We start from the raw sequence: 14,125 nt of genomic DNA on the forward strand, positions 1-14,125 counted from the left end.
CTGGCACATTATTTTCTTCCATATGCTGCTGTCAGAGGTGGGCCCTCTTGGGGAAACTGTATACCCAGCCAGCACCCTGCCTGGCGCTCGAGGGACGGAAGTGTGCACTGATGCTCTGGCCCTCATGGGCTTAGGCTCCAGGACACTGAGGGACAGCTGTCCTCTCTCAGAGTCACATAGTCATTTCTTTCTTTTTGTTTTTTAATGTTTATTTTTGAGAGGGAGCGAGGGAAGGGCAGAGAGAGAGGGAGACACAGACTCTGAATCAGGCTCCAGGCTCTGAGCTGTCAGCACAGAGCCCGACATGGGGCTCGAACCCACGGACTGCAAGATGATGGCCTGAGCCGAAGTCAGATGCTCAACTGACTGGGGCACCAGGGCTCTATGACCCCCACATAGTCATTTCCTTTCTGGATACCCCTGATGTGGGGGGGGGGGGTGGTAGGTGGATGGCATCTGATTCCAGGAAGTCTTAGAGGATTGGTCTAAAACCCAGGCACAAGTACTTGTAAGACAAGACAGAGTGTGAGGCACAGGGCCATGCCAGGGCTCAGAGGGACTCAGGGAAACCCCCATTTCTGCTTGGGAAGACCCACGTGGGTAGTGGTGATGTCTGAGCCCATCAGTCACATGCGATTCCAACAAATGGGCTTGTTTGGAGACAGAAGAGTGCTGGAGGGAGGCTGAGCATGAGGCTGGGAATCCAGAATGACCTCTTGTCTGTCAGATTCAGAAACTTCCATGATTCTGCGATTGAGAATTGCTTCTCAGACTGATTTATTCATACCTCGGAGCCCACCACACACACAAACTCATCTTCTTCCCAAAAGAGCTCCAAAAACATTCATCTAGCTACATACTTTTAAAGAAAATTTAGATTACTTCTTACAGATTGCCTGTCTTATGGAGGCGGATGAGAAGTTGGCCTGGGAGTGTTTTTGAAAGGATTGTTTAAGTGATCGTTTGAGCCAAAAAGAAATCACCTTTTTATTATTCAAGGCAAAAGGCTCTTTCAAGCCAGCTGATTGAAGTGTAAAATTGCCCACACAGGCGAATTGGGGAAGCAAATCTTCAGGTACAGCCAGGTGAGCACAGTCTTTTAGTGAGTGGTGGATGCATTTAGATCTTCTGTATGGAATCCCCGAGGCCAGTAGACTTACCAAAAAGGAATTGTTTAAAATCTTGTCATTTCAAACTCCAGGCAAAATATTGGCAAAGAAAAGAGTTTTCCAAAGTCAACCCATCATTGGCTCAGATATTAATAGAAAATCAGGAGTCAAAAAAAAAGTCAGAAGATAGAGATTTTAAGTCAGGCCTGGTTTTAATTTATATGTGGTTATTCTAACCAGTCAGACAAGCATACCCCACCCCACCCCCACCCCCATCCCAACCAATACCTTGTCCCAGGCATAAATTATTCACCCGTTAGAGATGAATTAACCTTTTTTTTAAGGGTTCCACCTTAAGGGTCATTAATTTAGCAAATTAACTGACATTCCTAGAAAAGCTCCATGGCTTGTGTCTGTAAATATTTACCCAGTGAGCGACACTTCAGACGGCACCCCCAAATCGCTGGTCCACTTCCAAAGGGTGAGCAGTTTACTTTCAGGAAATGGATTACTCACTTGTGGAATCAGACCAACACCCAGGCTGCTCAGTTTCAACATACTTTAAAATGCAAAAGGGAGCTTTCCCACCTCAAACTTCCAAAGCTTTTCCAGAAGAACCCAGAGGGGCCAGTGTACCGTGCCCAGCGAGACTGGTTCGGCCCGCATGGTTGAACACCATGATGGTGGCTACAGCCTGGTGGTGGGTGGCTGCTAAGAGACATCCCCGAGTGCCTGGAGAGAAGCCTCCCGGGCCCACCCTGTCTCCATTTGCCAAACACCTACGGGAAACGAGGGAAATCTGTGGAAAGGCCGGAGTGTGCTCAGCTGAGACTCAGCCCCACTCCACGCCCCCCTCTAGCTGCCTCGGATGGTTTCAGTTCTCAGCTGCAGCTGCCCACAGCTGTCTGGGAGGTGGATCTGGGCCTGGGGAGGCAGTAGGGGCTGGGGGTGGAATATGGAAGGTTTTTGAACCTGGCCCTTTTTGCCCAGCGAGCCAAAATAGGCCGTCAGGAGGCTCACCCTGTGAAGCTTTCATTTGGGGGTTAAGCGGGGTACCTCAGAGGGAGACCCTGGGCAGGAAGGGGCTTGCACAGTCTGCTGTTCAGTTCTGGATGCCAGGTTTTCAGAGAGATACCGAGTAAACCCAGAGGAGTGTGGCCAGGAAGCTGTAAGGGTCTAGACTTTGCTCATAGACATCATATTATCTAAAGATTATTAGAAGGAACTGGGGATTTTGAGGTTGAAAAAGAAAATTTAGGGAGATAGCTATCCTGTGAAAGGGGAAATAGATTTTTTTTAAATTTTAATTGCAATAAAATGTACATAACATTTGCTGTTTGATCATTTTTTTTTAATTTTTTTTAATGTTTATTTATTTTTGAGACAGAGAGAGACAGAGCATGAACGGGGGAGGGGCAGAGAGAGAGGGAGACACAGAATCTGAAGCAGGCTCCAGGCTCCGAGCTGTCAGCACAGAGCCCGATGCGGGGCTCGAACCCACGAACCGTGAGATCATGACCTGAGCCGAAGTCGGACACCCAACCGACCGAGCCACCCGGGCGCCCCCGTTTGATCATTTTGAAGTGTACAGTCCTGTTATACTAATTATATGCCCCGTGCGGTGCTACTTTCACCGCTCTGCATTTCCAAAACCTTTTCATCATCCCAAACAGAAACTCTTCACACATTAAACAATAGCTACCCCCCCCTCCCCTCAGCCCCAGGTGACCACGATTCTACTTTCTGTCTCTCTGAATTTGCCTACTCTAGGTACTCCTATAAGAGGAATCATATGCTATTTGTTCTTTAGTTTCCTTTATTTCACTTAATGTTTTCAGTTTTTATCCATGTTGCAGCATGTATCAGAATTTCGCTCCTTTTAAAGGCTGAATAGTATTCCATTGTATGTATATACCAGACTTTGTTTATCCGTTCATCTGTTGGTGGACATTTGGGTTGCTTTTGGTTATTGTGAATAAGGCTGCTATGAATGGGTGTACAAGTATCTCTAGATTTCTTCTTTGTGGGTTTCAGAAAAATTGACCTTTGTTGAATGGGAAGAAGTTGCAGAGGCCAATTATGGCTTTAATAATCCTAGCCCCTTTGATGGTAAAAGTGGGCTCCCCATGGCTAGGAAGGAGCTCAGCCTTGGTGAGCATCACAGAAGAATCATGGGGTGGGACCCCCCACAAATAGTAAAGGAAAGGGAATCTTTGAGGGCCCTTCCAATCTCCAGAATTCTGTGATTCTCAGGCATATGGAGTGCACATCCTAAGGGAACCATATGGAAAAAAAAGTGGTATCTGACCAACTTTCCCCTGAGGAGAAAAAGGGGAAGTGTGATGGTTGGGGGGGGGAAGTGAGGTCCACAGTTCTCAGCACAATCCCCTCGGTCTGCCCAGAAAGGAGGGCTTCCCCTGGGAGACCCGTCTGAGCCCCATCTCCCTGTAGGCTATGTTGAGTCCAGGTCAGGGGATGAGGGAAGGTGGAGAATGCTGGGTTGGGGAATGTTCAGGAATGAGTGTCAGCTGAGGTGGGGATGCCCTGGGATCCAACACAATTAGCTTCATTCTGTCACAGTTGGGGGTTTTCTTATCATTAGTTGGGGAGGCCTAGCCAGAGAATTCCAGTATTCCAGAGTGAGTTTAATTGTGGGTGATTTCATTCTGCCCTTTTTATGTCGAAGCCAGAGGCTTGCGTCATATAACAGTGAATTCAGGGAGATTTTTTATTTGCATGTGAATCATAGCTTTTCCAGCTGAATGTCACTTACTTGGAATTTTTGTCTGATTTTGTTTTTGTTTTTGTCTCTTGGTGTTTTTCCATCGGGCTCTTTGGCTAACCAGAAAAAAAAAAAAAAAACTAGAGGAAGGGCTCAATCTGACTGGAGCAGGGTTTGAGTTGGCAACTCAAAAAGAAGAGTATTATGAATGTGAAAAAAAGAAAACGGATGCTTTATTTTGCTTTGAGGGAGGGACCGAGGCCAAGTCAAATTGAGAGCTCTAATTTGGGAATGGTGTTATTACAGGTCACTGGGAGTTGGTTACGCTCTAAATTGGGAGGCCAGTCACATGAGGAGGCAGCAAAGGCGGATCACATGGGGGACAGTCGGGGCTCTTTTACAATGAACTTTTATTTTATTTACTACACAGTTGAAATGTACTTCTTTCGTGTTGAGAAACCAAGTCACCTTACTGGCGGTGAGCACTCCCTATGTTGGCCCATCAGTTGTTTTATTAGTGAGTCAGTTCTTGCCATGTGTAGGTTTTCTGGGGCTTTATTTAGGTACTGGAATCTGTTCAGTGATTAGTGGAGCAAGCCATGTGCTAAAGGTTATTTATCTGCTCTGCACCTTCACCTTCAGATCTTCTTCTGAGGGGCTTGCATTATTCTCTTCCAAAGGCCCTACCCCATTTTTGATCTCAAGGTCAAGACATTCTGATATATATCCATGTAAATATATATATATATATATATATATATATATATATATATATAACTTCTATTTATTAGGTTATCTTTCATGTCCTGTTACTATTAATATCAGCCTGCAAAATAAAAACCAAAAAATATGGGTACTGCTCCCCACCATGGGCAGCTGGGGACAAAGTGTTCTTCCTACCCCAAATCGCAGACCCTTGATGCCCTTGGCATCTCGGGGATGACCTGGAAAGGTGTGTGTGGTAAGCTGCTGATTTTTTGTGGAGAATCAAAATTGGCTTTTTTTGATGTAGAAAGCCCTGATTAGTTGGCTGTGTTTGAAATAAAAACAAAAATGCAGCCCAAGAAGAATATCTAGAACTCCGTGTCCAGTGCAAACAAGTTGTGCTCATGGTCCTAAATGGGGCGCGTTACTAAGTCTGTGACACAGAGAGTCTGCTGGTGCTTCCAAAGCATGTGGACCGGCGATGCTTGTGATCAAGGTTAGGAATAGAAGGTGTGTGGAAACTTTCTATAAAAGGCAGCCAGGGCCCCTGGACTGGTGTGGATGAGTGGTCAGGAAACTCTGGCACTGTTCATGGGCATACCAGAGTGTTGCTGCATGACCTGGTGTGAGCTTCTCTGTGCCTCAGTTTCCCTGAAGCACAATATTGGTTTTGGGAGGGGAGGATAAAGGATTCCAGAGATGTATGAGGTGTGAGATGTTAGCAGTAAATGGAGGGAGCGGGTGCCACATGGTATCACAGGAGCTCCAGTCAGGCCATGTGTCCCCAAACATGGCTGGGCCTCTAGTCTCTCCTCCAGCATCGTCCACTGTGGGCGATGCCTCGGACATCACAATACCCAGCTGGACACTCAATAATGATGAGCTGTGCCCAGTGGACACCAGAGGAGGGGAGAAAAGGAGGAGGACAAAGTGGGGAGGGAGGAGATGGAGCAATCCCTTATGTGATAATTCCATCAACTCAGCTTTTCATCTACCATCTGGTTCAACTGTAATGTGTTCAGCTCCATATAACCTATACAGCGTCTGTGCCCTCTCCCCCAAACTCAGCAAAATCTTACGGTCCTCTAATCAAGAGAATTTTGCTCCTGTTGCTGCGTGTCTCGTGGTTCATCATCGGACCCGTGAGTTGATACTTCTTTATCTGACGGCTCTCCGGAGCAACCGTCTAGAGGTAATGGTCTGACTGCACGTGGTCTAGGCTCTTCTGGGCCAACTGCACAACCACCTCCATCCTTCTCAGAGCAGCGCAGAACTCCGGGGTGGGGGCGATGTGGGAGTGGTTTGCGACGGTGTGGTTCTACGGTCAAGATACTTTAGAACGGAAATTCTCACCTACATTTTATCATGAGCCACCCCCAGGCCTGGTCAGACTTTGTTAATGGTTCTAACAGCATTCTGAAACCCAAGTGGGCTGGATCGAGGCCTGTCTGTCGAGCCTTTGAAGGTGCCGTCACTCCTTTTTACTAGCTAGGTTGCTGTAACCGCAACACTTGAGAGATCATCCCTCTCCTAGAAATATTATGATGTTTTGCTTGCTTATTTGTTGATAACTTTCTTAAAACTCCCAACAACTTCCTCTTAAAAATAGGTCCCTGCCACCCATTGAGTTGATTCCTCTTAGCCCTTCTGGTAGGATATTATTTTTCCTACCTGGTTTCACATCAGCCTTAACCTGCTGACCATGCCAACGCTAGAAATTGGAGGCCTTGATTTTTCTCTTAGTTCCTTTGACCAGTGGTTCTCAAACTTAAGCCTGGATTCAAATCACCTGAAGGGGTTTTTAAACAGAGGTTCTGATTTAGTAGATCTATAATGGGTATCCAGATTTTGCATTTCTAACAGGTTCCCAGGTGTGTGGGGGGAGGCCTGGGGTGGGGGGGACTGGGGGTGGTACGATACTCTAAGAACCTGTGTCTTAGGCCTTTTTGGCTCTCCTAGCCTCTCCTCCTCCCCTTCCCCAGCCTGCAGGAGAGGATCCCATGGAGCATTGCCCTGGTCCCTTCTATGATGGTGACCATCATTAACAATTTTATAGCATTCACTATGGGCCAGACAGTGGTCCCTTGCTTTACACAGATTAAATAATTCAAACATCTTAACAGTCCTATGAGGTATCCCATTTTCCAAATGAGGAAACTGAAGTGTGTAGAGCGGTTAAGTGAATTGCCCAAGGTCACACTGCTAACCAAATGGATGGTCGGAATTCAAGATTCAAGCCCAGACAACACAGCTACAATCTATGCTCTCAGTCGCTATGCTTTCTTATCTTTCTTTTCCTCAAGTCACTTAGATCACCTAATGCTCCTACAGTTTTTGGAAGTGAATACCTCAGCAAGGACACCCAAGACAACTGAGCATATCTTAGGTACTTGTAACCTATGTGTTGGGGTCTGAGTCTCTAGACAGCTCGGCTTCCACCTGTGTGTGTGTGTGTGTGTGTGTGTGTGTGTGTGTGTAGGTTAGTGGGAGATGGCTCTTTGAGAAGTGACTGAACCTCAGGAGGACCTCGGGAGGAGCTAATGTGAAGACACGAGCGGCATCCACCCCCGAAGGGAGGCCAGAGCTCCCCTTCTGCTAGAGCCCAGTGTCCCCTCACTATTCTGCCCTAGTCCGAAGGTTTCTGCTGTTGACACTTACCACCCTAACCAGAGACAGACAAAGCTGGGAAGGAACAGATCTGCTGTGTCAGCGGTTATGATAGAAAAGCACACGTGTCTACCCTGAACGTGCCCGATCTCTTCTGATCTCGGAAGCTAAGCAGGGTCGGGCCTAGTTAGTACTTGGATGGGAAAAGCACATGTATCTTTTGTCCAGTGTGGTCCAGCAAGCCTGCGTGATCAAGCACTGACCTAGACAAGCATTAAGAGACACATAAATGGGAGGCACCGTCCCAGCCCTCAGGGAGGCAGCAGTCTTCATTCAGGAGAGAGTCACACAGCATGTACATCATTGAGCTGGTCTGTGTGGTAGAGAGGCAGTGAGGGCTAGAGCAGATCAACAGGGAGGAGGCAGATTCTTAAGCCACGTCATGGATGAGAATGGGGAGCACGAGGGGAAGGGTTTGGATGTATGCAGGGCATATCTACAGCAGAAAATATTTGATGATAAATCTTTTAAGATTTGAACTGCCACAAGTTGTCTCCATTGGTGTAGTGATAATCGATTAAGCTTTTTGTGTTTTTTCCAGTAAATAATGTGTTGGATGCTGATTGGAGGTCTGCTGGAGGTTCTGGGGGTTATCTTAGAAAATGGATTCTATTCCTTACAGAGTTGCTGGTTGGTTCTATAAATGGAGGCCTTCTCAAAGTATTTTTTCTACCTCTCTGGTCTGATTCTCTCCAATTTTTTTGTATTGCGGACATTTCTGTGGGGTACAAAACTTTTCCCATGGCTATCTCTGACCCCACACACCCCATTAAGGAGGACAGACCCTAACACTGGGCCATCAACATTGATAGGGACTAAAGATAAAGACCCAACAGCTTAATAAATACATCTCCCCTTAAAGGTGGTGGTGTAAAGCTAGATTAAAACAAAATGGAGCATGCCTGGGTGGCTCAGTTGGTTGAATGTCCGACTTCGGCTCAGGTCATGATCTCACAGTCTGTGAGTTCGAGCCCAGCGTTGGGCTCTGTGCTGACAGCTCAGAGCCTAGAGCCTGCTTTGGATTCTGTGTTTTCCTCTCTCTCTGCCCCTCCCCTGCTCATGCTGTCTCCTTCTCTCTCTCTCTCTCTCTCTCTCTCTCTCTCTCTCTCTCTCTCTCAGTCAAAAATAAATAAACATTAAAAAAAGGTTTTTTTAAAAAACAAAATGGGCCACTGCTGTCACTCCCAGCATTGGACCAGTGTTATATAAGTCCTCTTGCTGTTTTTGGGTCCTCTTTTGGTTTAGAATTCTAGACGGTATGTTTGAGGCTCAGAAAGGATGCACGAGAAGCTTTGTCTATAGTCTATAAAACCGTGGGCTGTGAGCTCTTGTCTCCTCCTGCAACTTTCCCACAAAGTCTGCTAAAGCAAAGCGTCCTCATCTGGTTAGTGCTCCTGATTCTGGTCCAGCCACTGACCTCTGGGTCTCTTTAATTTCAAGGTGGGATGCCCAGAAGGAGGGAATAGCCCAAAAGGACAGAAACGGCCTTGGCCATTCTCATTTCTGATTACAGAACTTCATCCTTCTCTATTGTCCTTCCTGCCTTTCTTCCTTCTTAACAGAGGACTTTAGAAATTAAAAAGTAGCTCCCCTTCTCAAGAAAACCAAAACAACCTTATTCTGAGCACATCGACAGACCTACTTACCTGAAAATGAGTTTGATGCACAAAGAACAGGTGAAAGAAAATAAACTGCCTTTTCTGCTTACCTTTGCATAAATTCCTGGAGTTGGCTAATAGCTCAAGAGAACCAGAAGGAGAGGTGTGCCTCTCACTCCCTCTACAGGGCTATACCTAATGAGGAAAAGCAAGCAGGATTGGAAACGTTTGAGGGTTGCTTACCCAACTCAATCCTTACACAGTTGATTAGGCCCTTCTTTTCAAATACAGTAACAGTTAATTTGTGACCATGGATTTGAATATCCTCCCTCCACAGAATTGTCCATTCTCTCCTCCCCTAGAATAACTTTTACATGTATTTCAGATTTCATACCTAAATGAGTGATACATGAATTTTACAGTCAACTTTTCTGGCACGTCTATTTTGGGGATGTATATGTGCTGTTCCTTGGTGACAGTATTTACACACATCACAGGGCTCTTACATTCGCACTTACACTTTGGATTCCCATCTCTCAGGATGGGAAATTTTGCCTGTAAGTTGCTGAGCAACTTCCACATTATTTTAGAAAGTGTGAGACTTAACAGCCCAGACTCATTTAAAGACACAGAATGGCCCCCTGTTGTCACAGGTGAATCGGCCCTTCCCAGACTTTGTGAGGTTTGTAAACCTACTGTGGGAAGTGGCTGTTGTTCAGTTTGGTCTGTTGGATCAAGCATGAACTATTCCTTTGAGATTTGACCTGTGTATATTTCTCTCAGGACACTCCTTATGGACTCCATCTGGCCATTGCCAAAGATTTTAGCCTGGAGTTCTTCACTAATAAATACGATGGCAGGTAGGCTACCTGGGCAACAGTGTGCTTCTTTCAAAGTTCTCATTTGTAGAGCTGCTCATGGAATAAGGCCCGAATCTGAGTGTTCTCGGACAAAGCATGTTTTCCTCCTTTGCAAGGTCAGCATGAGGATTGCCAATTCATTATTCTGAAATGCTATTGGAGAGTCATTCTGTGGTGTGTGGGGTTTTGTCAGTGGTGGTCTGGGAGTGCAAGAACGGCACTGAAGTTTAGTGAGTGGGAAAACTTCCTGCTTTGGGAACATTTATAGCCTCTCCTCTGAGAGGTTTTTGGTATAAAAAAACTAGCCGAATGTGGTTTGTAAGGATTTGTCTTGCATTTGTCAAGAGGAAGGTAACATTTTCTTCATCTCTAATTTATATGACTCTTAGGAGACCCATTCCTGTGAGGTTTTATTAGAACATAATTACTTACGGCCAAAAAATTTGGATGTTACAATAGTTTTAACACAGCCCTATTGGCATTGGTTTTCTTTCTTTCTTCAACAGATGTTTGCAAGAGAGTCATATTAAATACATCTAATTCTGCTGCCTCAGCCTAATGAATCTTTATCATGAAGATTACTTTAATTGGTGTCAGTTACAATCAAGAAAATCACCCATTATGCTTTTGTTTTCCAGCACGTGGGGAAATTTTCCATCCTAACAATACTGAGAGGGGAATGTAGTAAAGATTTTGAAAAGTTAGTCATTTTATTTTCCTCTTTTACACGTTCCTGTTTTTATTTGACACTAAAGCTAAAAGTAATCAGAATTCTGCACAGTCCAACTAGAAAGAGGTGACTGAACTGTTTCGGGGTGACCCGTCACACCTACAATAGTTTGCAGGTCACCGATTCTTCATTTAAAAGAAATTTCTAGGAAGTGCCTAAGATTTGAGTAAGAAATCCCAAAGTCTAACAAACCACTCTCAAACAAAATGCCTGGGAACAACTTTATGTAGCCATTTAAAAATGCGATTGATAAAGAAATGACAATGCATGGGAAAATGGGCACAACATTACTACCCACATAGAGCTATTGTCTAGTGGAGAAGTACAGAAAATAGGTGTGATACACAACAGGTCACATGGTAAATGCTGTGGAGAAAAATAAAGCAAGGCACGGTGGATAAGGAAGTGTAAGGTGAGGGAGTAATATGGGCAATTTAAAATACTGTGGACAGAGAAGTTCTCACTCAGAAGGCAACATTTAAGCATAGACATAACTGAGAGGGGCTGGATGTGGATCTGGGTAGGGGAAAAAGCATTCCAGGCAGAAGAAACAGCAAATGCAAAGGTTGAGGGGTAGCACATATCTGGCATGTGAAAGAAACAACAAGGAATCCAAATGGACTGAAAAGAACTAGGGACCAGTAGTGGGGAATGAGGTTCCATCATAGAGGACCTAATACATTATTGTATGGCTTTTGCTCAGAGATGAGAAACCGTTGGAATCTTTGATCAGAGAAGTGACATGACCTATCTTCCAGTATAAAAAGATGATTCTGTTCGTTATGTTGTTTGTGGGGCAGGAGGTGGATGGAATGCAGAAGCGTGGTGAGAGGTGGTTAGAATCTGGGTATGTTTTAAAGATTCTGCACACAGAGTTGCTAACGGATTAAGCATGGGATATAAGAGGAGTAGTCAGTCCATGATGCTCGAAGGTTTCAACCCGAGCTACTGGAAAGATAGATGAGCCATTGCTGAGATAGAACAGAGGACCGAAGGAGCAGATCTAGTGACAGCAAGAGGGGGAACTCAGTTTGGGACAGAGTAACTTTGAGATCATCCAAGTGGATGTGTAGAAGATGCAACTGAATGTGCATCCAAGATGAGACCTGGGCCAGAGATACAAATGTGGGAGTAGTCCGTACAGACATGAGGTCAAAACTGAGGCAGGTGGCAGGGGAGCTGGCCAGTTTTATGTGCCCACTGGGAATGGGCAGCCTTAGACCTACAAAAGTTAGCCATGGCCAGGAGGAAGTCAGAAACCTGAATGTGAATCCCAGCCCTAACTTGAGCTCTTGGCCAAGATCTCAGGATTAGTTGACTACTGGTCGGGGTCCTTCAGGAGCAAAGGAGACCTCATGGAGCACCTAGTCATGCCAGTGCCCAGGAAGAAGAGTGACCAAGATAGAAAGTCCCCCTTGAAGAATGACCAGATCACTTGGGAGTGGTAAGTGGGTATTGTAGGTGTTTGTTCAAGTCACAGGTACCCTTTGAGGATGGTCAGTGAATGACCAACAGCTAATGACCCTCATGGACCCAGAGAAAGCTCTAATGGGCTATGCAGTCTACTACATAGATTCCTTTCTTTTCTAGTGAATTCAAGGGGCAGTAGCATTAAAAAAATTTTTTTTAATGTTTTTATTTATTTTTGAAGGAGAGAGAGAGACAGAGCATGAGTGGGGGAGGAGCAGAGAGAGAGGGAGACAGACAGAATTCGAAGCAGGCTCCAGGCTCCCAGCTGTCAGCACAGAGCCCGATGCGGGGCTCGAACTCACAGACTGTGAGATTATGACCTGAGCTGAAGTCAGACGCTTAACCAACTGAGCCACCCAGGAGCCCTGGGGCAGTAGCATTTTTGAGTGATTTTTTGTTTTTTTACCAAATAACATGAAGCTCTAATTAGTTAACTAGTAAGCTATATTCATCAACTATTGCTGTGTAATAAATCACCCCAAAACTTAAGAGCTTCACATCATCTTCCCCTCACAGTTTTCTGAGGGTCAGAAATTTGGGACAACCTTGCTGGGTAGTTCTGGCTTAAGGTCTCTTGCATGGTTGCACTCAAGATATTGACTAGAACTGGAGAATCCACTTCCAAGGTAGCTCACTCACATGGCTGGCAAGTTGGTGCTGGCTGTTAGCAGGAGGTCCGATTTCCTCCCCACACAAGCCTCCCCCAGGGCTGCCTGAGTGTCTTCATAATTGATGTGGCTACCTTCCTGCAGAGTGAGGGAGCCAAGAGAGGAGGTGGAAGCTACAGTGCCTTCTATGACCTAATCTCAGAACACCTTACCACACTCTATTGGTCACACAGACCTGTTTGGATTCATTGTGGGAGGAGAATACACAAGGGTGTGAATACTGAGAAGCAAGGATCCATGGGAGCCACCTTGGAAGCTGGCAGTCACCCTCCTTGAAAACGGAGAAGATTTCTATCTATCCAGTCCTTTATATCTGCTCAAAGCACCACTTGCAGCTATAGGGGCTCAGTAACTGCATGCTGTCCCAGTCCCCCATAACAGCTAGTCTAATCCACATGTCTTATATGGCTCCACCAAATTATGGGGATGTTTGTCCAGTCATTTCTAGCTCAGGTAGGCACCTTAGGAGACGATAGACAAGTGCAGGTGCCAGCACAAGAATCCCACCGTTGCCATGTTGGGATTTGCCATTTTTCCCCCTGACTTTTTAGGTGCCCTGTCAGCTCACATTCCTACCAAATGCATAGTGTCTGTTATTACCACTGGCCATCTGTCCCCAAGTTGTGCAGAGTTGCACTACATTTAGAAAGCTTTAGTACAGGACGTGTAATAGAAATCCTTCCAAGGAGAATTTGACCATTTAAGATCCGCTAGAATTCCTGCCTTTTATTGCATTTATTTAAACAGTACTTCTTGTGTGTGTGCACTTAATTTCCAGCCATTTCTCGCATGAACAAATTGCGTAAATATACTTGTGAGAAACCCTTTTATAGTAAATGTTATTAAACCGAAAACAAGGGTATAATAAAATAGCAATTTAAGGGTAATTTACTAACAACTGGAACCCTTAAACATTGACATACTATTGTGTAGTAATAATACCAGACTTGGTATTTAAGCACAATCTTTGTCACTCTAAGAATCATTGGGACAGTTTCCTAATCCTCATGGACTTTTATTATAGCTCTTTCAGGATTTTTTTACTACTCCTATGTCACTGGCTTGTAAATTATAAATCATCAACTTTTACCCACGTAAAACATCCAGGAAATAACATCTTTGCCCCTTATCTAGAGAAAATATTCAGAGAAAGTAGTAGAGGTGAGTTGGCACCATTGAATCTTGCTGTTCTTGGACCTCTGTATTCCAGAGTGTCTGCTAAATACAGTGGTATTGGGGTGTATGATAACAGAAACTGCATCACAGAAGTGATTGACTCATTGAAAGTTTCAGGATTTCTAAGTCTTCCCCAGTAAGGAAAATCTGTTGACTACACATCTCAGTAAAAGCTCCTTGCTCTCTGGAAGGTGGTGTGAATGCCACAAAGAAGACCAATGGGCAGGGCAGCTGGACAGGACCTAGCTCTCATGTACCAAGTCCCCACATGTAGGACCAGGCTTCTCTTTGAAGGTGGAGATGCTTATTCTCTGATCAGTGTCCTGGGGATGCTTACCCTGAGAGACTGACTCAGTACTAACTAGAAAGTAGTAGACTTTGCAATGCTGGCTTATTAGCTTGCCATGAGGAGCCATCATC

General features: G+C 45.1%; 1 protein-coding gene across 4 annotated transcripts in view; it reads left to right on the forward strand.

Annotated features, from left to right (window-relative positions):
* The window catches only part of SAMD4A (sterile alpha motif domain containing 4A), a 214,006-nt gene that overhangs the window by 106,611 nt on the left and 93,270 nt on the right, over positions 1-14,125 (forward strand). Inside the window, exon 1 of one of the 4 annotated variants that reach the window (XM_027065751.2) lies at positions 4,664-5,728. The exons of the other annotated variants lie outside the window; for them this stretch is intronic. The gene's annotated coding sequence lies outside the window, so the exon portion shown is untranslated. Of the gene's footprint in view, positions 1-4,663; positions 5,729-14,125 lie in introns of those variants that run through there. 4 annotated transcript variants of the gene reach the window in all.

The sequence above is a fragment of the Acinonyx jubatus genome, chromosome B3 (assembly GCF_027475565.1).
Source record: "Acinonyx jubatus isolate Ajub_Pintada_27869175 chromosome B3, VMU_Ajub_asm_v1.0, whole genome shotgun sequence".
In the NCBI taxonomy this organism is placed as follows: Eukaryota; Metazoa; Chordata; class Mammalia; order Carnivora; family Felidae; genus Acinonyx; species Acinonyx jubatus.